We start from the raw sequence: 26218 nt of genomic DNA on the forward strand, positions 1-26218 counted from the left end.
CAAACTCACACTACCACTGATTACCATTCCCCAGAAAAGAAAGTGACACTAAAAAAACAGAAGATATCAAACTGCAGTAACTAGGGTTACCAGATTTTCCATCTCCACTCTGCCCCCCCCAGCCCCGCCTCCATTCCGCTCCCCAAACCCAGCCCCACCCAAACCTCGTCTCACCAGCTTTTCAAAACTCAGACAAAGTGCCGGGTTTTGAAAAGCCTTCCCGACGCCTGGACGTCTGGTAAGCCTAGCAGTAACGCCATATTGTTTGTAGGCCTGCCTCATCCAGGGCTAGTGATACTTCTAGGTTTAATAGTACTTGAACAGAGCTTATTAGGTATTAATTATGTGATTCCTAAACGTGAACAAAACATACAGTATGATGGCAGATAAATATCTCTGAGTACTACTGCAGTAACAGACTCAGTTGATCTGTTGTCCCTCACTTCTTCATAACCAGGAACTTTATGCTTATTATCATGTTTATTAAAAAAAATTTTATGCTTATTATCAAGTTTATTTAAAAAAATTTTATGCTTATTATCAAGTTTATTAAAAAAAATTTAAACCACTTAATCAGGTTTCTAAGCAGTGTACAATATAAAATTAACATAAAAACAGGTTAAAATTAGGGATACTAAACAATACCAAACTAATTTAGTGAAACTAATTTAGTGGACTAACTTCAAACAATAGGAAAAAGGAAGCACTACAATCGTGAAAGAGACAGCGCAACAAAAAAAGGGAAAGAACAATAGGTTAGGATAAAAAGAGATGAAACTTGTTTGTTTTTGTCCTTAAGAGGACAGTTATTGTTCAAAGGCATCCTGGAACAAATATGTTTTTAATTTTGATTTGAATTGTTTTGTTACGGTTTCACAGCGCAAATAATTGGGCAGTGAGTTCCAGAGAGAAGGGGCAGTGACAGCAAAATTATTGGAACGCAATGTATTAATTAATTTTAATGATGGTATGACAAGAAGGTTTTGTGACATTGAACGAAGCGTTTTTGAAGGATTATAAGGAATTAAAAGTCTGTCAATGAACTCTGGCTGATTATTTAAGCGTGCTGTAAAGGTTAAAAGTAAGATTTTATAACTAATTCTGTGTTTTATAACTAATTCTAGAATTGTTTCTGTATTCACCTTTTCCTGCGGGAGGCCATTTGCATGTACCACTCTTTCCGGGAGGAAATAGTTATTTATTTATTTGGATTTATTAACCGCCTTTTCAGGAAGAGATTCACCCAAAGCGGTTTATAATACATTAAATAGAAATCAGGTACTCTTAAGTATTGTTCCCTATCTGTCGCAGCAGGCTCACACTCTAACTGTGCTACCTGGGGAAATGGCAGATGAAGTGACTTGTATTCCCAACACAAGTTCATAAGGACAATCAAAATGTAGTGTGCCACTCCCTTAGAAATTAATCAGCACAATCTATAGATGGGAGAGTGTTGCGCAGTGGTTAAAGCTACAGCCTCAGCACCCTAAGGTTGTGGGTTCAAACCCACACTGCTCCTTGTGACCCTGGGCAAGTCACTTAATCCCCCCATTGCCCCAGGTACGATAGATAGATTGCGAGCCCATCGGGACAGAGAGGGAAAACTGAATAAATGCATGTAAACCGTTCTGAGCTCCTCTGGTAGAACGGTATAAAAAATTGAATAAATGAAAAAATGAAAATGACACGTACACTAGAGTGTTAACTAGTTTAATACAAATGATGACATAAGCTTCCAGCATTCAACGGCTTATTAAACTGTCCAAGAGGTAGGAAAAAGTCTCAGAACCCCTCCCACACTGACCAGTTAAAGTGTGGAAGAACCTTACAGGGGTAAGTGCATCATCGGCATAAAAAATGGTTATGAAAATTGTTGGGTATAAGGGAGGGGGGATATTTGATGCGAGTTAGAATTTGATGAAATATTAAGTCAGGGGTCCCCAAAGTCCCTCCTTGAGGGCCGAATCCAGTCGGGTTTTCAGGATTTCCCCAATGAATATGCATGAGATCTATGTGCATGCACTGCTTTCAATGCATATTCATTGGGGAAATCCTGAAAACCCGACTGGATTCGGCCCTCAAGGAGGGACTTTGGGGACCCCTGTATTAAGGGATGTTAAAGTATAAGATGATTGTATTGTATGTTACACTTATTGTTTGAGTTTTAAAAATGAATAAAGATTTATTTTAAAAAAAAACCACAAAACCTCCTGAATTGGACCATTAACAAGAAAGCCTTGTGTAATGCAGGAGATTAGAGTCATTCTATTAGAGCAGTGTATCGCAAACTGTGTGCTGCGGCACACCAGTATGTCTCCTGAGATTTTAGGTGTGCCACGACACACTGGTGAGGAGGGGAGAGTTATCCAGGCCGGCTGGCTGCCTACAGGACGCGCCTCTTGCGTTCTGGAGGCAGTCAGCCAGCGTGGATGACTCTTCCCCCTCCTCGCCGGCGTCCCTCTTCCTCTCCCCGCATCTCCTCTCCTCCCGGATCCCTCAGCCAGAGGGGCCTCCGCGCATGCGTGGGCAGCAACGCGATAACATCATGCATGCATGTGATGTCATCGCGTCGACAACCGCGCACTTCCAGCTGGGGCACTGGGTTTATTAGTGTGCCGCAAGCCGGAAAGTTTGCGAGACACTGTATTAGAGGAATCCACAAGGAGCAGGTTGGGATCAAACTCACAACCTCTTAGAGCCTCACATCATGATCTACACTTCTCCCTCGTTATTCGCGTGGGGATAGGGGCAGAGCCGGACCGCGAATGGCAAAAATCCATGAATATCCAGCTCTGACCCACCCCCACCTCCCTTCCGCCTTCCCTGGTGGTCTAGCTGGTTTTTGGGGCAGAAGCGATCTTCTTACGCTTCTGCCCCGTGCAGATAGCCATTAGGAAATGGCTGTGGGGAGTTCCCATAGTCTCTCGAGAGACTACGGGAACTCCCCACAGCCATTTCCTAATGGCTATCTGCACGGGGCAGGAGCGTAGGAAGATCGCTCCTGCCCCGAAAACCAGCTAGACCACCAGGTAAGGCCAGGATGCCGGGGGGAAGACAAAATATGGGGTTTATTTTTCCCTCCTCCCCCCCCCAAAAAAAAATCTCAATTATGTGAAATCGCGAGTAGGGAAACCGCGAATGGGGAGGGGGAAGTGTACAACATTTTTTCCTCTAAGAAAGATTTGCTTCTTTTGCACTACTGATATCTATGAGGTATCACAATGCCTCTTTCCTCAGGTATTGACTCTGTTGTAGATCTTGGTCTAATCTGCAGAGAGGCCAACTTTTCCTGCTTCCCTCCACAATCCTGCTCACAAACACGCTTAACAGAATGAGACCCTGGACTGGCCCCTTAGGCATCCCACTAGTCCTTCCTCCTCCTTCTGCATAAACTCCATTTATCACTTTTAAATCCAGTCTGCTGCCTTGGGGACCCTCAGATTAATATCAGCAATAAACCCTAAATCAATGGCATGAAATACCCTAAGAAATGGAGTATGGCATGAGGGTTAAGGATTGAGAATTCGGAAGGAAGGAATAGAAGGTAGAATGGCAACTCCCTTAATGGAGGAAAAGGGCAAACGATGGAAAAATTACCAGGAAGAAAACAGATTCTTTGGAGCAGACAGTTAAACAGAAAAATCTTAGTATATAAGCATCAGAGCTTTTACCGCAGCTTGATAAAAGGGAGCCTTTGTTCTCTGCGCAGATTGTTTAAAATGCTTCCACAGGGTGAACTTGACTTGAGCAGTTTTGGACTTTCCCCAAAACTCCAGTGGGATGTTTTGTGATGTCATCACACTGCAACACAGCTCTCTTCTGGGTTTTCGGGAGAACTTTCACCAGCCTTAGAGTATATAAAAAAAAGGCTGATTCTATAAATAGTGCCAAAATTGGCAGGCACCTAAAAAAATGGTGCCGGCCACGTATCAATCACACTTACGTGCCATTTACAGAATCACAGCTAGCAGCACCTGAAATGTAGGCAAGGATTTTAAAGGCCTACATTTTAGGCACCTAAGGTTTTGGAGATCACACTTAGTGGTGCATATGTCACGCTCCACCCATAGAAACGCCCACTTAGGCATTAGGCGCCTATTGCCCAAATTATTATTATTATTATTATTTTAGCAATTATTGAGCCTATTAAGAGTATTTTGACAATTAAGTAAGGCGCCTTTTATAGAATCAGCCCCAGATTGTTTATCTGTGATGAAAATGAATGTCTCTATGAAGTGTTAGTAAGAACACAAATGTTTGGGCTCCTTTTACAAAGGTGCGCTAGCATTTTTAACGCACGCACCGGATTAGCGCGTGCTACCCGAAAAACTACTGCTTGCTCACGAGGAGGCGGTAGCGGCTAGCACGCGCAGCCTTTTGGCGTGCACTATTCCGCGCATTAAGGCCCTAGCGTACCTTTGTAAAAGGACCCCTTTGTTTTGATTTCCTTTTTATCTCTAACCTTGGTGTTTTGGCTATTCATTTCATGGCAAGTAAATAAACCCACATCACATCTACAGTACTAGATAGAATATATGAAGACAATCACGGTATAAAATCTTTTTTTAAAAACATTTTTATTTTTTAGTGAGATTTCTTCATATATTACAAATTTAGAAATCAAAAAGCAAATCAGAAATGAACATCATTTACAGAAATTAAAATGAGAAAAACTACAACAATTTCAAGCCCACATCATGGGGAGCAGGAGAATTTCCTCCACTCCATTTAAACCCAATGGAAGAAATTACAATAAAACATTTTCATTAATTCTCAGTCTTATCAGAAAGAAAAGTTTCTAAATGTGTCAGTTCCCAAAACACATATGACCAGACATTTGCAGGGAAACTTCAAAAATAAAGTACCTCCGCCAGCTAGGACTCTAGGGGGTCCTTTTACCAAGGCGCGCTAGATGCTAATGCATTCATTATAGTCTATGGACGCATTAGCGTTTAGTGCGCACTAATATTTAACGTGCGCTAAAATGGCTAAAGCGCCTTAGTAAAAGGACCTCTAGGTCTCAGCTGGAGAAAGGCTTTATAACGACACTGAGTTTGTCTGGACACATCTGGGAAAACTGAAACTATCTGACCATAGAACATAGTCGCTTTTTTTGGAAAATAAGCTTTCATAATTATTCTTTTCTTTTTCACTGATGACATTGTAACAAGTAAAGTGGATCTTTTAGTTATAGGCTCATGAGTATTCTCGAAGAAGTTAGTAAGATCCAAACTGTCTGGAGTATTTATAATATCAACCCCTCCCTCTTGTCTTGTTTCTCTTACACCTCATGGTACATAATAAGTATTCAGAATCTCCTTCTCATCAATGTTCAATAGTATTACATCCTTCAGATATAACTTAAAGAATTCTTTAGGGGAAAGAAAATGAGTTTCAGGACAATTCAATAATCTTAGATTAGACGCACTAGACATATTTTAAAAAATTTCCAATTATCAGGTTATCTTTTATAGCCGAAGCCTGTGCCAATTGACAAACCTTTATCTATGATTCAAATTTCCCCAAAGATTTTTCCAAAGTATTCAATCAAGTATCCCGTTCAGCAAGTAGTTTCAGTATACTTGCTGAAGATTTGCAAATTATCATGCAATGACATCCATTTTTACTATCGCTTTCATTATAGCTTTCAAGGATATCTCTGTATTATCTAATAGATCTCAGAAGAGGAATGAGAAAAAAAACAGTCTGGAGAGGAATCAAAAATGATTGAGTCACTGTGGTCTGAGAAGGCTAAACTAAATCTCTTAATATTTGGACTTTCAATGAATCATAAGAACATAAACATAAGCCTCAGGGCACCTCTCCAGCCTCTTCAGCAGTAGTTTTTCTTCATAGAGGGTGAGTGCGATGTCCTTGGGCATTCTGGACTTATCAGCCTTCTCAGGTTGTGCCTTCCTCTTGTCTCTTGCATGGGCCTGTAGAGACACATTTGAGTCCTCGGAGCCTGAATGGTCAGCAGTCATCCTTGTCAGTTTTTCTTCCTCGCTTTCCATCTCTTGTTTGATTTGCTCTGGTGCTTTCATCTTCTTTCTGTTCATGGACATAGTGCCCCCACCAGCATGGGATGCGCTCGGAGGAATATATTCTATTCCAGGGTCAATCATCCCATCTCCTTCCATTTCTTCATCATCATGGAACAAGGCCTGTGGTGGCATCACTTCTGGTATAAGATCTGCTTCAGACAGCAGGCTAGGAGTGGCTGACTGAGAAGCTGGTGTGCCTGGAGCAGAAAAGTCCAAAGAAGGAGAAGGAGAGGGGCTGGTCATAGATGTTCGATCTGAGGAGCTCATGGAGGAGAAATCTATCACCTCTCCCCTCTCCAAAATCATGTCTGGTCGACGGACACGGTTCATGAACTTCACTGGTGTGGAGGACGTGCTGCGGTCAAGAAAGCCTGCTGCCTCCTTCTGTGCTCGTCGGATGTCTAAATTTGAAAGCTCCAATCTTCCACTCACAGGATGTTGGGGGGGGGGGTCTCTGGAATGATAGGGAAGTCTCTGGGAGGTTGGGGGAACATACTGCTTAGTCCAAATTTCCCTTTTACCCTTTCTTTCCTCTTCCCCATCGAAAAATGGGGCAGAACACTATGCTTAATGCTCCCAAGTTGCTCTGAAGGTGCTCCAAAGATGCGTGCCCCTTTGCACACATGCCCTCGGGCACGTGTCCGCATTCTGTGGAGCGGGCACAAGATGTACCGTCTGGGAAGTCCCTCCATCAGGCAAAGGCAGCCAGAAAAGTGCCTGCAGCGCAGATAACTTCAACCACGTTCCCGATGGCCAAATGGAGCGGGCGCAAGATGTCCCATCTGGGAAGTCCCTCCGACCTCAGGCAGAGGCAGCCAGAAAAGTACCTGCAGTGCAGGTAATGTCAACCACACTCCCCACGGTATAAAATCTTAATACTGGATCAAAACAGTAATTGAGTAGCATTAATAAAAAGCTTAATACATTTTATATATTCATTTCTGGAGGGTTCACCTGCTCTGTTATGGAAGAAAATCATACCAGGTTCAGGACTTGACTGAAGATTCACAGCTAGCATTACTAAAAATTGCTACCAGGTTAGAATGCACCAATGTCATTTTACTGCACAGAGTGGCGTAGCGAGAGTGAGTGGCACCCGGAGCGGTGGCGTACCTCCCCCCACCCTTTTCTCTGCCCCCACTCCTTCCCAACCCCCGTGCCGCGTGCATGCCCCCTTCCCTTCCCCCATACCTCTTTAAATTTGCCCGGCGTGAGCAGCATGACAAACTTGCTGCCCACATAGTGTCAACTCTCCCTCTGTCATCATTTCCTAGGTGCAGCACCCGGAAGTGACGTCAGAGAGAACCAACACTGACATGGGCAGCAAGTTCATGATGCTGCTCGCACCGGGAAAATTAAAGAGGGAAGGGAAGGGAACGGGCGCACACGTGCGGCAAGGAGAAGGACAGGTGCCGGCACCCCCCTCCCCAAGATGATTCCCGGGGTGTACCTTCCCCCATCCTTACTATGCCACCGACTGCACATTCCATGCAAGGGAACCTAGTTATCACACAAATAAAACATTAACAGCATTAGTACACACCAACAGAGTAGCACACATTAGCAACTCTGTTAGCTCCATACGCTATATTGCCATTAGAAATACTGAACAGAATTCAGCACGTTTTGTCAATGTCATGGAGTTTGTTTTATCTGATTAAGATCACTTGCATGTGTGTGTTAAGTCTTCATTATACTAGAAACAATGTGCTGAATACTTTCACATATGGCAAGGGAAATGAACGATGCAAAAAGAAATAAATATTTTCAGTATGCCGCCTGCTGGGTTTAAAGAAATTTTTCATTTTTGGATGCAAGAGAATTTTTTTTGAGCCAAATTACTAAAATCAAACCAACTCATCAAATAGAATTCTAAGCATAACCAAAATCATTTCCTGCCTTTTTGCAACTCTGCTTGATATCTTGGTTGATGGCATAGAATATTACATTTTATTTTAGTAATGTTAAATATATTGGCACTGGGAAACCCAGCTGGGATTTAGATAATGGACCTGTTGACCAATGAGCTTCCAGCGCTGACAGATTCTTAGCTTAACTTAGACTGATGCATTCTGTTACATCTCACAAATGTCTTATATAGGCCACTAACAAAGTCATAAAATGCAACCGTATATAACGTTAATAGTTTTTGATACAGAGATCACAAATAAAACACATCTGATGATTAGACATTCCTAACACAATTTAACAATCAACAAATTTTCCATACAAAGATTGATTGATCGATTCAAATCCAACTTACTGGAAATTTCAGCAGGCAGCTCATTCAGCACCAGCTTGATGAAGGAAGCACAGATTCTGAAAATATGTCATAAATGTGTTCAATTCAGTAAAACAGTTATCACCTACAGCTTGTTCATTGAATTTTGTTTCTGTGTCCAGATGGATTAATATGACAACCATATGACTTTATTTTATACACTGAAAGAAGGTTCACAAAAAGCCTTACACAGTTCAGAAGCTAATGCAAAAAAAAAAGAAAATCCTCACAGAAATATTCTGTTCAACTATTTATTTTTTAGAAGGTACTGGAGTACCAAGAAGATGTTTGTTTTCATTGTCTTGTGTTATGCTGACGCCGTAACTAATATTAAAGGATTATGACTTTGATTCAGAGCATTTCATCTTGCCAATAATAATAATAATTTTATTTCTTATATACCGCTGTACCGTGAGGTTCTAAGCGGTTTACAGTAGAAACAGAAGAATAAGTAAGATTAATTAAGATGAAGAGAAAGTACTTAGAGTTCCCTGACTGTCCCAAAGGCTCACATTCTTGCTAAAGTACTTGAGAAAAATAAATTAGTTAGGTTATAAACATAGAGTAGAAGAAGGTAGGAAAACAGTTCATAGGAAAATTAATTTCGAATACATTATACATTATATATTGTTCAAGGCGGAATACAAATTATAGGAATTACCAAAAGATTTGCATAATAAAGATTATCTAGATAAATTACATAACAGTGATTCGTGTTCATTACATGGTGTGGTAGAGGATTCAATTTTGAGAATTACATATCAAGGGAATCAAGTGATAACAGAATATAGTGGAGATTATCAGTATATACGGCGATACGGGATCCACATCACTAACTCGAAGGCGTCTACCGACTATTCTGCCTACAAAATATATGAAGGTTAAAATGTTGCAATTTACAGTAAAATTACTTGAGTTAGAAAACAAACGTAATTATTTCCCCCCATAACCAACAGATCCAGCCCTGGGAAATGCAGACAGACTGGGGTGTCTTTCAGGGAACTGCGAGTTCGCATATGGATCTCATTGCCACTTGCACATTTTCAGGGACTGAAACTAAAGCAATTAATCAACATGTAAAAAGCCATAAATTAGCAAACATTAATCATTCTAATATGTAAAAGCGATAAATTAACATAAACATTAATCATTCTAAAGTTCCTAATATGTCAGGAGAATACCCTCCTTTTTCAATTTCTCAGTATCTTTGTTGGACTTTTTATTTTTTCGCTTCTCAACTACCAGCTGCTTGACCTTTCTCAAGACAGCCGAAGCATTTTGGGTGCATATTCCTGAGAAAGCTAGGCAACATTTAACACAGATGCCAAAAGAACAAGGGATCGTAGATTAGCGGACTCTGTATCATATAGCTCAGTATGTCCTCTTAACACATTAGGAGGAGGCGGCAGAAAAGCACAGCTGAACTAGGTGACGTTGTTAGTGCTCCACAAACAAGTTCGTGCTGGTAGATTAATGGGAACAGAAACCTTAGCTGTTTTTCTTTTATCAAGTCATTATTGTCGCAGGATATGCTACAGAAAAATATACAGCCTCATGTTAGATACAGGGACCTGACGTCGACCACACAGCCATTGTTGGTTGTCTCTGTAAGAAGCAGGACAATGAAAAAGGACATGCCTTAAGGCAGCGACGCTGCCAATATTAATTAAAATATCATCTTACCTTCTTGACTCTGTTTCTTTGTGAAAGTGCTAGTCCTATTCTGGGTGCGTTTTGGTCCCAAACTATTGTATTTCTAAATTATGTTTCCTTAAAATAATGTATGTCGAAAATGGATTTTAAAAAATACATACATATAAATATAGGTGTCTTAAGAAAAGCAACACAAAAAAACCCTGCTCTCAAGTTAGTCTTAAGTAAAACCTATTGTCTTGACATTGAGTCTATCAGAGTAGCATTAAGAACAAATTTGGAGAGGAAGAGCATACTAGCACCCTAATTTATTTTGTCAGTAATGCAAGGAAAGTAACTTTTGCAAAAACATTACAGTACTTCAGCTTTGAGAATGCAAGAAAATACTGGGGGAGGGGGAGGAAGAAAGAAGGGAAAGGGAAATGTTACTTTTTTCCCAGTAAACCAAATTATTTAAAATAAAACTGTGGGTTAAGTTATATGGGTTAGAAAAAGTATGTCAAAATCTAGATTTGAGATTGAAAAGAAGTACAACTCCTTGCCATGTTTTATGTCAAGTATCAAAAAACACAAACTACCAGTATATAATTTGAGAATAAAGGCTCTTCTGGGGCTGCAGCCACTGATTTCTCATAAAGTGGAGAAAACAGACTTCAGATACATCTTATCACTTCGGTAATTCAAATGCAGGGGCCAAAACACCATAATTCATCAGAAAAAAAACAACTTTTGAGGATTCCATCATCATGTCTCCGAGCCCTGCAGGTTGTTCAGAACTCATTTATTTGTCTATTGTATGGGACTTTGAGCATGTAATATGTTAGCAATAAACGTATCAAAATCCTCAGCAATGTTTTTCCATGGAAAAATAATCTAACATTTTCATCTCAAATACTTTTAGATAAATCCCCACTTCAAATAGTAACAACTACAAAAATACTGGGAGTAATACTAGATCAAAAACTTTCATATCACGACCAGATCAGTTCAGTGGTAAAAAATTGTTTCTATAGGTTAGGACTACCGTAATCAGATCCTTAGCAAAAGTCTTAAAACCAGAAGCCCTTAACACCCTCATTCATTCTTTAATTATCTCTAGGCTTGATTACTGTAACTCGTTGTATCAAGGCATAACACAGAAAGAAATAAGATTGCAAATTATACAATACACAGCAATAAAAACTAATCTAATCCTTAGGTTTGTATACCGCATCATCTCCACGTTCGTAGAGCTCGACGCGGTTTACAGTAGGAGAAATAGGAAGGAACTACAACACTTCTGCAAAAAGCACATTGGCTACCAGTCCCGTACAGAATTACTTACAAAATTGCATTATTAATTTTTAAAATCCGACAATCTAATGCACCAATATTTTTAGACCGCTTCCTGATACCATACACCCCCCATCTAGGACACTCAGATCAACAGAACAGCATCGTCTGACCATTCCCTCCTTAAAAGTAATAGGCACCAAGAGATCTACTATTTTTTCAGTTTTAGCTCCTCAACTCTGGAATAATCTACCAAATTATTTGCATGGTGAAACCTCATGAGAAAAATTCAAAGGTTTTTAAAAATCTTTCCTGTACAAGGATGCATTTGAGACCAGTTTATGATTAAAATTTTATATCCTAATATCCAATTTTATTTAGTCCTCATTTATAGGACTCAAAAATTTGTTCTTCTTCTTTTTTTCTCTCCTTCTTTATTCTCACTTTTTACCCATAAATGTTTCTCCATTTTCTTTAACAATTGTAGCTCATCCCCCTCTCCTTCTGTATCGGCAGTAAGGGCTCCTTTTACGAAGGTGCACTAAGCGTTTTAGCGCACGCACCGGATTAGCGTGCGCTAACTGAAAATCTATCTCCTGCACAAAAGGAGGCGGTAGCAGCTAGCACGCATGGCAATTTAGCGCACGCTATTCCACACGTTAAGGCCCTAACGTGCCTTCATAAAAGGAGCCCTAAATTTGTACGTATATATATTATTACAGTAAAACCTTGGATTGCAAGTAACTTGGTTTGCAAGTGTTTTGCAAGACAAGCAAAACATTTTATTAAATTTTAACTTGATATACAAGCGAAGTCTTGCAATACAAGTACAAACAGTATACACACATCACAACTAAGCCAATGGCTCTTCTCTCTCTGACGCTTCAAGATTGTAGTGACTGTTCTAAACGAGCAAAGTCTTGCAATACGAGTACATCAACATGCGTCACATCATCACAACTGAGCCGATGGTTCTTCTCTCTATGACGCTGCAAGATTGTAGTGTCTGTTCTAAATGAGCGAGTACGTATAGTATTTTGTATTAAAGTTTTTGGGTTGTGGAACGAATCTTCTGAGTTTCCATTATTTCCTATGGGGAAATTAGCTTTGATATACGAGTGCTTTGGATTACAAGCATGCTTCTGGGACGAATTATGCTCGCAAACCAAGGTTTTATTGTATTTTGCAGCAAAATATCTCATGGTTTCCCCCCAATTTTTTTAACTTGTAATATGCTTTGAAATATTTGACATTGCGTGCACAACAAATTTTAATAAAACTTGAAACTTGATTGGCTGACAGTGAAATATTGAGTAAAATATAAATTGGCATTGATGGTGTATTTAAGTTTGCATCAGCTTTCTCCTGTGCACTTGCAGAACTGTATTGTACCATATGGACCTGCTAGGCAATTGCGTTCTGCAGGTCACTTTGACCTAGTAATTCCATCATATAAACCTTTTCAACATGAAGCAATCAGAAAAAGTGTTTTTTCTTTGCTAGACCTGTGGAGTGAAACAAACTTCCAGGGTATGTTCGACAGCAGAAAGATCTGGGACAATTTAAGAAACTGTTGAAGCGGCATCTTTTTTGTCAGATGAAATATGCCTCCTGATGGGAGGGACTTTTATGGTGTTGACTGATATTAAGATCAGCTTCCTCCCGACGCTTTTCTGTGATGAGTTTTTGCTGATTTGCATGTCAACGATTGCTTTGTAACACGTTTTGCATGCCATTTGTTTTTGTATTTTATTATGTATGCAATGCTGTGATCCACCTTGTATAAAGGTGGAATATAAATAAACTATAAAAACTCCACTTAATTCCAGCTTCCAGTCAAAGAAAAGGAACACAAATTCAAAACATTGTAGCATTTATCGCAAATATCAAATCGCCATTCTTCAGGTGTCCTCTCTTCTTTTATCAGACACCTACACTGTTGAATACCACCACAGGGAATCCCAGAGCGCCATTCTTTGCAAAGTAGGGCTATTGTGCAGGAATCTTCCCCTGACGCAACGGAAGTGAATCAGAGAGGCGGAGGATCGCCTCCTATGTGGCAACGGCAACAACATGAGATTTATGCTGCACAGAAGAAAGGCCTGGTAATCTGCTTCTGTATTCTGCCATGAAAACTTGATGAAAACTTCACTTACCCCCCCAATCAAAGAAGTAAAACGGAAAAAACTATACAACGGACTACTGGCCACTCAGGCAGCGAAGATAGACAACCAAGTCTCCAACCTATTGACAACAACCCCAGACTACAAGATGTTCAGAAAGGAAATAAAAACTATACTCTTCAAGAAATCCCTTAATAAAGCTTAATACCATGATAAAGCTTAACCCCCCTCTTACCATCCCCTCCCTAACCCCAGATCCTACTTTTCCCTCTCTTGGAAACCTTCTCTGATCTAACGTTGTAACCCTTCTTCCATAACTCTTTTTGTAATCCGCTTTGAACTGAAAGGTAATGGCGGAATAGAAATCTGTAATGTAATGTATCTAGATTTTCTGAAAGCTTTTGATAAAGTTCCTCAAGAGAGGCTCCTGAGAAAATTAAAGAGTCATAGGATAGGTAGCAAAGTTCAGTTGTGGATTAGGAATTGGTTATCGGATAGAAAACAGAGGGTAGGGTTAAATGGTCATTTTTCTCAATGGAGGAGAGTAAACAGCGGAGTGCCGCAGGGATCTGTACTGGGACCGGTGCTATTTAACGTATTTATAAATTATCTGGAAATTGGAACGACGAGTGAGGTGATTAAATTTGCAGATGACACTAAACAGTTCAAAGTTGTTAAAACGCATGTGGAATGTGAAAAATTGCAGGCAGACTGTAGAACTCCTCTCGTATGAGGAGAGACTAAAGAGGTTAGGGGCAGGGCTCTTCAGGTTGGAAAAGAGAAAGCTGAGGAGAGATATGATTGAAGTCTACAAAATTCTGAGTAGAGTAGAACGGGTACAAGTAGATCGATTTTTCACTGTGTCAAAAATTACAAAGACTAGGGGGACACTCGATGAAGTCACAGGGAAATACTTTTAAAACCACTAGGAGGAAATATTTTTTCACTCAGAGAAGCTCTGGAACGCATTGCCAGAGGTTGTGGTAAGAGCAGATAGCGTAGCTGGTTTTAAGAAAGGTTTGGACAATTTCCTGGAGGAAAAGTCCATAGCCTACTATTGAGAAAGACATGGGGAAAGCCACTCTTTAGGTTTTGGCCAAGTACTAGTGACCTGGATTGGCAACTGTGAGAACATGGACCATTGGTCTGATGGCATGATGGACCGATGGTCTGACCCAGTAAGGTAATTCTTATATTTTTATTAAGTTGCTAGGACTCAAACGCAAGTCAATGGCACCTAACAACAACTATCTAATGCAGGGGTGTCCAACCTTTTGGCTTCACTGGGCCACAGTGGCCAAAAAAAATGTTTCTGGGGCCGCACAAACATGCAAACGCTGCAGCAAGACAGAGGAAGGAGCCGGCAAAATGGTAAACACCCGGGGGCAGTAGAGGAAAACACTGCATTGCCCTCGATCGGGACCACACAAAATACTTCACTGGGCTGCATGCGGCCCTTGGGCCGCAGGTTGGACACCCCTGATCTAATGCAACCTTTTAGAATAGGTTATACATGTGGCACCCAATTTAATAGTTGCATTGTTGGATGGGCGGAAAAAAATTCAAGAGGTTCCTCCAGGCTAATTTTCTTTAATGATTTCCTAACAACTCTTAATATAGAGTAAGCCAGAGAAAAGCAGAATATTGTGTATTTGTAGCCAATACTGTACCAGTGAAAACAATTCCATCCTGATCCCAAACCTAGCAATCTATAATAATAAAACGCTAAGCGCGCATGCGCACTCTCACCACGTGTTCCCTGAGATCTGATCTGTCGGGATATGCCAGCAAGAGTGCGCATGCGTGCTTACTACATATCCAAAGGTGCACTAGAGACACGACAGGCGCTTTCGGCGGCAGGACATTTAGAGGCAGCCACAGAGGGGGAAAATAAAAGTGTACCATAATCGTCAGAGGGTGTGGGGCAGTGGTCCGGCAGTGACAGAAAAGGAGAAGCGAGAGTTGGTGTCACTCAGAGACGGCCGCCGCAGCCCCTGTCACCGCCTAGGCCTCCTGGCTACTCACATGCACTCTCTGAAGGGCTGGGGCACAAAGAGTGCCTCCTGCCCCCCCCCTCCCCGGGACGAACCGAGAAACGGAGCCGGCTCGGCCTCCGCGACAGACCCGAGGAGCCCAGCAACTTTCCACCCCAGCTCTTGCGCTGACCTCGCCGCCTGGGACCCGAGTCCTTTGCCGCCCCCCCCCTTCCCTTCCCGCAGTCCCGACTACAAACCTGGCGATTCCAGCAGCGTGTGCAGCAGTCTTCACACGCTGCTTCGGGCCCTTCTACTGCCCTGATTTGCTCTGCCGCGTCTCTGATGATGTCATCAGGGATGTGCCAGAGTGAATCAGGGCAGTAGAAGGAACCGAAGCAGTGTGTGAAGATTGCTGCACATGCTGCTGGAATTGCCAGGTTCATAGTTGGGACCATGGGAAGGGAAGGGAAGTGGGGGGCGGTAAGGGACTAAGGGAGCCAGACAGACCGCGGGAAGAGAAAGGGGGGTAGAGGAAACACTACTGCTGCTGCACAGGGAAGTGGTGTGGGGGGAGGGAATGCTGCTTTGGCTGCTGCACAGGGAAGTGGTGGGAGAGAAATGCTGCTACATAGGAAGCAGGGAGAGAGACAGATAGATAGAAAGACAGACAGACAGTGGGAGGAAGGGAGACAGAAAAAAAAGAAGAAAGACACAGGGGCAGGGAGATACACAGAAAGACAGACAGACAAAGGGGGTCAGGGACAGAGACAGACAGAAAGAAAGACAGCGGGAGGGAGAGAGAGACAGAAATAAAGACAGAGAGACAGACAGACATATATTCTAGCACCCGTTAATGTAACGGGCTAAAATACTAGTTAACTATAAAGTGATGGGTTAACACCGTTCCCTATATCATACTCATCATATCCACACCCTTGCCACTAAAGACTTGTCTTCAACCTTAAAGAATGTTATATTTAAAAATTGTGCAAGAAGCCCACGCAGTCTGAAATATGGGACAGAACTGTGAAAGAACTCAGACATGTTTTTAAATATCCATTCAGGGTGGATATTGTCAGTGTGAGCTACCATTAAGATGTGTTATTTTATTATTAACCCTAGTTATTAGTAACTAGCCCCCTTCTTTACTAACACATATCGCGGGTTTTAGTGCTGGCAATGGCGGTAAGTGCTCCGACGCTCATAGATTTCCACTGCCGGCGCTAAAACCCTCGTTGCGCATTAGTAAAGGAGGAGGTAGGTCTCACCGCTTAAAATTGCCTGTGATAAAATTGCCCGAGTTAGTGTTAAAATAAACACAACTTAATAGCCCGCGTTGATAACTAAGCCCCTTAGAGTCCGGTCAGGTGACATTTTGCAAATTCCTCTAGGAAACTGAATCGTTAGGCATGAACAAGATGCCAATTTGTTTTTAATTGCTATCTATATTTTCTTTTTATGCAAACTGTGAACAAATCAGTTTCAATGGTTGCCAATCAACTGGAGTACAAGAAACATTCCTAGAGATCAATGGATGCATGCAGAGCACCTATAAAAATCACTAGCCAAATTAGATGTTCTGGTAGCCAAAGGATTTTTCTGGAGCAAATAATGTTTCCGATGGCTGGCGAAGAATCAAATCACAAAGCATGAGCTTGAACCTGTTCAAGCCAATGTTTTTTCAGCGAGTACAATGTTTGATTAAACTAGCTGGGAAACTTCACCTTGATTCATTAGTGCAACTCCAAGATGAAAATATTTTTCTCGCAATGTTTCAGGCTACTATTAATCTACATGGCACTAGAGAAAAAAGGAGTAGAGGAGCAGCTAGTTTCAAGTTTCAAGTTTAATAAATTCTTTGATTAGATCGCAAAATCTCATTTCGATGCGACTTACATCAGATAAAAATCGGATAAAATAATAAAATCCACAAATATCACATATACTGCTAATTGACATTAAAACATTAGGGAAAAGGGCAACTTAAATTACAATATTAAAAAATAAAAATAAAACCAAAAATAAGATCGGGTATAGGTTTAGTACACACGGGATGGGAGACACATATCCATATATTTCAGGCTAGGCTGAGAAATGGGGACAAGTTTCTGTTGAAAAAGAACGTGCGCTGGTAGGGCTAGTCTCAGTTAGGGTGCTAGTCTTAGACCAGAGGGCCGCCGCGTGAGCGGACTGCTGGGCATGATGGACCACTGGTCTGACTCAGCAGTGGCAATTCTTATGTTCTTATGATACGCCTTGTGATTCTGGGCAAGTTGAATCAACCTCCACTGCCTTAGGTACAACTTAGATTAAGTCCAAGTGGACAGGGAAATAAGAGAATGGAAGCAGTTGCGTAGTAAAAAGGGGGTGGGTGGGAGGGGCGGTCCACCCTGGGCACAGTCTTGCTGAGGGCGCAGCACTCCTCCTCCCCCTGCTCCTCTCCTTGCCACACACGTGCGCCACTTGCCTTCCCTTTTTTACTTCCCCAGCGCGAGGTTGCTGCCTGCGTCAGCATCAGCGCTCTCTCTGATGTCACTTCCAGGACCCACGCCTAAGAAGTGACATCAAAGGGCAAGCTGACACTGACACGGGTATGCTGCTCAACGCTGGGGAAGTTCAAAAGCTACGGGGAACGGGAAGGGGGCACTACCGCCCCAGGTGCCTCTCACCCTTACTACGCCACTAGATGGAAGGAAAGGATCCAGTTTTAGTTACATCCTTTTTCAATATTAACTTGAGTTACATGTAGGTACAAGCAGGTATTTTCTTGTCCCCAGAGGGCTTATATTCTAAGTTTGCACCTGAGACAATGCAGAGTAAAATGACTTGTCCAGGATCAAAAGGAACCCCCCACAATTGGGTTTGAACCCTGATTTCTCTGGTTCACAGACCACTGCGCTAATCATTAAGCTACTCCTTCTTGTAACTCGGAGCTCAGATTTTGAAAGTGAGTATTTAAATCTATACAAATGTTGAAGGTAAAGAAAGTAGTCATGGTGGTAGTTTTTTATTGGATCACAGTGACCACAAAAGTAGCAGCAGGTATAAAATATGTAAAAAGTCAGCCATTATATATAAAAAAAATAAAATTACCAATTCTATCTATGAAAATGAATTTTAATTCTGATAAGCAGTGAACAGATTATAAAACGGTAAAATGAAGGACTTCAAAGATCCCGCCTTGTTTGGTTTTTTTCCATTGTGCCACAGAAAACTCACGGAACAGCATGAAAAATGTTAATGAAATCAGTAAACACATTTTGCAACTACACCACTGGCACCGTTTTCACACACCCAAGAAGACACCGTGAAACAGAAGTAACAAAAAAGGGCGGTGAACGAGGGACAAATTGGAGGACTGCTGGTAAAGCAAAAAGCAGCAGGTGGATCTGATCTAGCATGGACTCACAAGTGCAGACAGTTTTTACATTTCAACTGGATCTGTAATTTATTATCTGCACAATAACACTGGATCAAGTCATACCTAGGAAATCATTATGCAGAGGAGAGGTTGGCTTGGTACATCTCCCCAGCTCTAGTAAAGTTTTCCCATTTTTCAGCTTCATCTTTCTGGCCAGGCAATTTAAAACAAAATGTTTGCAACCAAGCAATCAAACTTTACTGAAGATCATGTTGAAATCTTCACCAAGTCACATGCCTTCCTCACCTATCCCAGGATAACCTCTTTTTTTTTTTTTTTTTTTTTTAAATACAGGGTCTCATTTAAGCCCAAGATGCCAAAATGGGATAGAGTAAGAAACTGATTACTTTCGCATTTTCTGGTTACTGTCTGGTTTTGTCCCTGCTGACTAGTCTGTACAGAATTGAAGCATGAAGGAGAACAAAGGTTATATGTTGCCATGTGGAAAACTAAGAGTTAACATCAGCAATTTAAAATAATCCCAATTAAAACAAACATTATTACTAGCAAACTGACTTCTGCCAGCCACATACTTCTGCCATGACCATCTTGCAGGATTACTGCATCCCTAATGGCCCTATTACTCATCTAGTCATTTCTTATTGTCTGATTATACATCTTTTTGACATGTATCCAGTGTAGAATTGCCTCCAGTCATTTTCTGCAACAGAATTTTAGGTCTCTGTTTATAAGGACATGTTGATTCAGTTTCCTGTCCTACATGATTCTACAGTTAAAGCACTGGAGGAGAACGTCCTGTAGTTCAAGGCCTCAAACATGTCAGTCCATTGATATATATCAAATATCACTTTTGTACTGTACATACGTCCAGTAATGGAAATGATGACACTTTCTTTGACAGAGTATCAGACCTAAGCAAGCTAAGATTCTAGTTGTAGAACGGTCATTGCTGGTGATTAAGTGTGACCAATTGAAAAAGATTAAACTTAGACCTGCACTTCGAAGGTTATATTTTTAAGTTCTAGATGCATAACTTCAAAGGGAGGGGAGAAAATCACATTTGCTTTCCTCATGTAGCAGTAAGATCAGTCACCTGGCATTTTTCAGTACACCTACTTGGAATAATAAAACAGATGGAACACTGGTATTACAAACTAAAGCACCAAAGCAGTAAATAAAATGTATCTAGAGGGGATACTAGATCCTGGACAATCCATAACAAAGAACATGTCTATACTGTACAAGTGATGAGCAAAACAAAACATGAAAACCTACTGCAAAGTGAAATCAATAACTAAATGCATAAAGCTGGAAACAGCTCACAAAGGTCTTCAGTGATGTAGAACCCCTAGTAACTGCTTGTCTGGACCTGGGATTGTGAGGAGTGAACAAGGATTAACTGTACACTTCCCCCTCTGTATTCGCGGGGGTTAGGAGCCAGCCCGTGAAAACTGAATATTCGTGAATCACTTTTGGGCTGGCTCTGACCCACCCCTGTCTCCCTCCCAGACCTTACCTGGTGGTCCAACGGGCTTTCTGGGCAGGAGCGATCTTCCTATACTCCTGCCCCGTGCAGATCACTCATAGCAAATGGCTGCCGTGAGTTCCCGTAGTCTCTCGAGACTACGATGGGAACTCCCCGCAGTCATTTGCTATGAGTGATCTGCATGGGGAAGGAGCGTAGGAAGATCGCTCCTGTCCCGAAAGCCCGACAGACCACCAGGTAAGGTCTGGGATGCCAGGAGGGAGGCAGGGAAGGTCCAGAATGCAGCTTTATTAAAAAAAAAAAAAAAAATCGCAAATAACTGAATCCGCGGATACTGAAACTGCCGATTCGGAGGGCTCACTGTACTCATTTCTCTGGACTTATAAAAGCATCAGAAAGCCACACTTTTGAAGGCTCCCTATATGGTTCTTCAAGTACATGTTATTTAGCAAAATCAGCACTTCCATGGGTCATATCCCAAGTGTAGTCAAATACAAGTGTATTCCTGCACATCTTTATACATATTTTACAAAAAGCTATGCACTGAGCATGTTTTTTTGTAAAATACTCAGGAAATGTTAAGGGCCATATTCTGTAAATGGAGCCATAAGTTAGGCACCTTAATTGCGTCTACCGGTGCCCAACTTAATTCAAGTTTCAAGTTTAAAAAGGTTTTTGATTGATCGCTTAATCATATTTCTGAGCGATGAACATAATAAAAATTACAATATTTGGGGAACAATAATTGCTTTATTTATTAATTCATTTTATATCCCGTCCTCCCCAATTGGCCTTAAGCAGTGTGGTAATTAACAACGTCATTTAAAACCAATTAAAAACTAATTTTAAAAAAGTAGGCTCTGCTAGGTGTCTGCTGGGTTAGGCGCTGAAATTGCTCCTACAGCATGATGGCTAGTGGTGCCTAAGGTCAAAACAGGTGTAGTTAGGGGTGGGGATGACCTTAGGTGCTACTTGGCCCGATTCTCTAAAAAACGTAGGCACCAGTAATGTAGGCCTTTAAAATCCTGGCTTATAAAGATTTGGGGTGTGCACTTTTGAATTTTATTCCACCAGGTGTTCCCTCTAAATTTTCTCGTATTATTGCGCCCCTGGTTACAGCAACACGTCTAGTATTAGCAGCTGCATGGCGTCAGGAAACGATTCCATCCAAAGCACAAGTGATTAATAAATTGGATTATGTATTTCGTATGTCCAAATTAACTGCTATGAAATGTCATAGTCTGGGTGTATTCATGCATCGGTGGAAGCCGTATATCGATTGGATTTTGTATACAGGACCTAGGGGGGGAGGGGGAGGGGGGAAGTGGGGGTGGGTGCGATTCTGGTACAGTTCTTGTTTTTGTAATGTATAGGCCTTGTATCAAAGAGTCATTTTACAGCAGTTTGGTTTGTACTGGAGTTTTTGGTATGCTATATATTTTGTCAAATTTTTTTTTTTTTCTTTAATAAAAATAAAAAGTAACCCCCCCCAAAAAAAACAAAAAAACCCTGGCCTACATTACCAGTGCCTAAGCTTTTTCTTAGGTGCACGTAGCTTGACAGAATCCGGGTCTAAATATCTCAACTTGGATGTCCCTTTTCTAACCTAGAGGACTTATGGAAAATGGGATGTAATATGATTGGCATTATTGCTATACACTTCTCCCTCATCATTCGCGGGGGATACGGGCAGAGCCGGACCGCGAATGCCGAAAAACCGCGATTATCCGGCTCTGACCCACCCCCACCTCCCTGCCGCCTTCCCGGCCTTACCTGGTGGTCTAGAGGGCTTTCGGGGCAGGAGCGATCTTCCTACGCTCCTGCCCCGTGCAGATCGCCATCATGAAATGGCTGTAGGGAGTTCCCAACGTAGTCTCGAGAGACTACGGGAACTCCCAGCAGCCATTTCCTCATGGCGATGTGCACGGGGCAGGAGCGTAGGAAGATCGCTCCTGCCCCGAAAGCCCTCTAGACCATCAGGTAAGGCTGGGAAGGCGGCAGGGAGGAAAAAAAGAAGGATTTTTTTTACATTAAGACTGTTTTTTTTAATTTTCCCCCTCCCCAGAAAAAATCGTGATTATATGAAACCGCGAGTGCAGGAACCGCGAATGGGGAGGGGGAAGTGTATTTGTATGTAATGGTTTCTAGTCATTACCTGCACACCAGTTGCATAACTCCAAAGTACTGAACCTCTTACACTAATATGAAAACTGTATTTAGAGTCAAACTTGTCAATTAAGGGCAGTACTGAGCTATGAAGGTAGTTTGAACAGTGGGGAAAGAAAAATTTTGAATGATTTGTGAACCACTTTGATGGTTTTCATTACCATATAGGTGGTATATAAAAACTTGCATAAATATGTAAATATCTACCAAGCAGGGGCTGCTAATTTAACACATGAAAGCTGATTTTAGTAATCGTACATCCTTATTGACAACTCAGGGATGATGCAGATGTCAATGGAAGTGGTTCCAGAGCTATGATGAAAACCAAATATGTATGTTATTTAAATGTTTATATGCTATGTGTTTGAACCTATCAATAACCTCTACCATCCCTCTCCACACCCACCCCTCCCCACCCAATAGTACTCTCTTCCCAATGATACTCTTTTCATTCAACTAAATAAAAGCCCAATAAAGTGGGGGGTTTATTGACAGTGGAATTTGTATTTTATTATGTATATTATATTATTATAGTTGATGCATTATTGATGTGCTTTGATGTTGTATTTGTTGTACTTGATGATGTTTGCATCAATAAAACTGTTTGAATCTAAATGTTTATATGCTGATTTAAACCACATTGATATTGGATTACTTATTTTACTTCTGTAGTACTGTTAAGAACCACTCATTAGCGTAGCGGTTCTCAACTGAGTCTCTGGGACACAATTATCCAATCAGATTCTCTGGATACCCACAATGAATATGCTTGAAATAATACATGCAAATACTATGGGCTCCTTTTAAGAAGCCGCGGGAGCGGCTTTAACCTGCGTGACTTTTAATCACGCGCTAACCCCTGCGCTAGCCGAAAAACTACCACCTGCTCAAGAGGAGGCGGTAGCAGCTAGCGCGGCCATCAGTTTAGTGCGCGTTAAACTGCGGCTTCATAAAAGGAGCCCTATATATCTCATGCATATTCATTGTGGGTATCCAGAAAACCAGACTGGCTGGGTTAGTTTTGAGAACCCCTGCATTAGCATAATGGTTACTGATTTCCCTTTTTTTTTCAAATTAGCCTGAAGTTACTAGGCACTGCATTGACACCCTTACTTTGAACCTTTTAAGTTACACTGGAACAGAAGCTGAACTTAAGCTGCCAGGCTGTGACTATGCCCAGAACAGCACGCCATTGTACTGCATCTCTGCTCTGGCAGGAACTAAGGAGTCAATCTATCATCAGATGACCTGCTTATGACATGTCCTCACCACAACTTATTAAGAAATCTCTTCCCTCTTCCATGATCTTCAACCTGAAAAATCAAGATCAAAGTACAGTTGGGGTCTTACTGTACTTTTATAGCACAATAAAACTGTTATAAAAAGTTAAAGACTCATTAAAATGTCTGATGTAAAAAATGAAATTATTAAAAGTCAAATCTCTTTACAAAAATATTGTAGACGAGAAATAATCATCCATTGTTGGAAGATAATTGGAGAAACTCTTTCTTCCACGGGCTATACTATGAGGTTGTGTCACAGATCATACGAGTCACTCGAGAAACTCAGATCTATTCAAAAAGTTAATCGTTAACTACAAGGATGCTTTTTTTTTTTAAATACACATATATATTAAAGGCAGTTTTAAAAGCCCAAAAGGGATGAAAGATCTTATGGGTTTTTATTTTATTTGAAATGTCAAAAACGAAACAAAACTGCTGTATACTCTCTTACCATAATAATTTCTCTTCATGGGGCAGAAGTGATCCTCAACTGTTTCTGTCCACTGATTCAGCTATTAGAAATGGTGTCTGAAGCTGGCAATAGAGAATGACTAAACTAAACTAAACCTTGGGTTTATATACCGCACCATCTCCACGAATGCGGAGCTCGGCACGGTTTACAGGAAGAAAGATGAGAGAGGAACTACAGTGGAGAGATTAAAGAGTTAGGTGTAAAGGGGGAAGGTGAGAGGCCTAAGAGGGGGGAAGTGTTACAGTTTTGAGAATAGCCAGGTTTTTAGGTGCTTGCGGAAGAGTTGGAGGGAGCTTGAGGTTCGGAGAGGGGAGGTGAGGTTATTCCAGATCTCAGTGATTCATCACCGTTCCCGTCCCCGCGGATAACCGCGGGAAATAATCCCATGTCATTTTCTAGTGTCTATTTCAACCTCAGTCCTTCTACACCAGCATTCTTCAAAGCAAAGCTTGCGGGTCAGTGGCTGTGCTTATGTGAGCCAAGTATAATGAAGCCATTGTGACATCACTGATGTGATTGGTTCTTAGGCTCTGGTGGAATGAGGCATTATGACATCACAATATCTGCTCTGGATACCAGAGACTGTCATTCTGTAGTCTCTGTTTCAACCTCAGTCCTTCTATACCAGCATTCTTCAAAGCAAAGCTTGTGGGTCAGTGGTTGTGGCCATTCATACTCTGATTCTTCCCTCTCTCCTTAAAGAATGACATGAAGATGGTTTCCCGCGGTTATCCGCGGGAACGGTGATGAATTTTGTCACCGTGTCATTCTCTAAGCTGGCAACCTTTTCTTGCACTGTAGAAATTTAAAATGGTGTTGGCCTCAGTCTGCCAGCAGTATTTCCAATAGTCATAATGGCAAAGCAGGAGCCACTAGGATTCATCTGCACTCGTGGAACAGAAACTGTTACATTTAGAGGGCCCAGGATGTGTTTGGTAAAGGTCCTGGAGGATTTCGGGGGGTGTTTGATTTTTCTTTCACTTTAAGAAATTAGGGGTCATAATTTCTTAAAGTGAAAGAAAAACCAACCAACATTTTAATATTCTTTCATTTGAAAAACACATTCAACTGAATCAGGAAATTTCATGAAAATTTCCCATTTCACTGCAAAGTCAGACTGCTTTTCTATAAAAACAAGATATGACAGTGTTACTCCTCTGCTTAGGACTCTCCACTGGTTAACAGTGTGGTTTAGGACTCCTTTTACTAAGCTGCGATAGCGGTTTTAGCTTGCCACGTGCGATAGACCTTAACGCCAGCATTGAGCTGGCGTTAGTTCTAGCCACGTACCGCGGGTTTAGCATGCGCTAAAATCCTGCGTGCGCTAAAACCGCTATCGCAGCTTAGTAAAAGGAGCCCTTAGAGTGGAATTAAGGCTTACGACAGGAATGGTTTGTGTCCTGAATATCTTTTTTCTTTTTCATCTAATATTCCCACAACCAGCTCTACTCATCCTAATAAGTTACAGTATCTCCTTTTCTCTAAACCAAGGCTAGTCTCATCTACAAAGAGGCTTTTCACCTTGTAGTTGTTCTTCTGTGGAACTCTGCCTTCAGAAATTACTAAGTAAGGTTTCAGAAAATACATAAAACATAGCTGTTTGGTAAATATTTTCTTTACATTTTTTTATTTTGTATTTCTATACTTTAGCCATTTCTGTAGCTTGGAGTTATTTAGACTTTAAATGCCATTGTATCTTGTTATTCTATTTTCACCATTGTATTTTATAGGTTATAATTATGTATTATTTTTATTATGATATAAATCATTCTGAGCTTTTGGGTTTGACACAGTATATAAGAATCGATATGTTCTTGTTATGAAAACTAACCTGCGCTAGCGGTTTTAGCATGCGCTAGACACTAATGCCTCCATTGAGCTGGCGTTAGTTTTTAAGCATAGCGCAGGGGGCAGCGCGTGGTAAAAATGCTACCGCGCGTTAGTAAAAGGAGCCCTCAGTCTTAATATCCATTAATAGCACTTAGATCTGCAAGGTTATCCAAGTTGCTAATAAAATGTCTAAAAGGAGTTGGGTGAACAAGCTCACCAACAGAGATTGCACAAACTACGGGGTGATGGG

The 26218-nt window shown here is 41.2% G+C and overlaps 1 protein-coding gene across 4 annotated transcripts in view; it reads right to left on the reverse strand.

Annotated features, from left to right (window-relative positions):
• GNB1L (G protein subunit beta 1 like) overlaps positions 1-26218 on the reverse strand; it is a 171229-nt gene that overhangs the window by 73453 nt on the left and 71558 nt on the right. The window contains exon 3 of one of the 4 annotated variants that reach the window (XM_033953966.1): positions 8308-8363. The exons of the other annotated variants lie outside the window; for them this stretch is intronic. The gene's annotated coding sequence lies outside the window, so the exon portion shown is untranslated. The remainder of the gene's footprint in view (positions 1-8307; positions 8364-26218) is intronic. 4 annotated transcript variants of the gene reach the window in all.

The sequence above is a fragment of the Geotrypetes seraphini genome, chromosome 8 (assembly GCF_902459505.1).
Source record: "Geotrypetes seraphini chromosome 8, aGeoSer1.1, whole genome shotgun sequence".
NCBI lineage: Eukaryota > Metazoa > Chordata > Amphibia > Gymnophiona > Dermophiidae > Geotrypetes > Geotrypetes seraphini.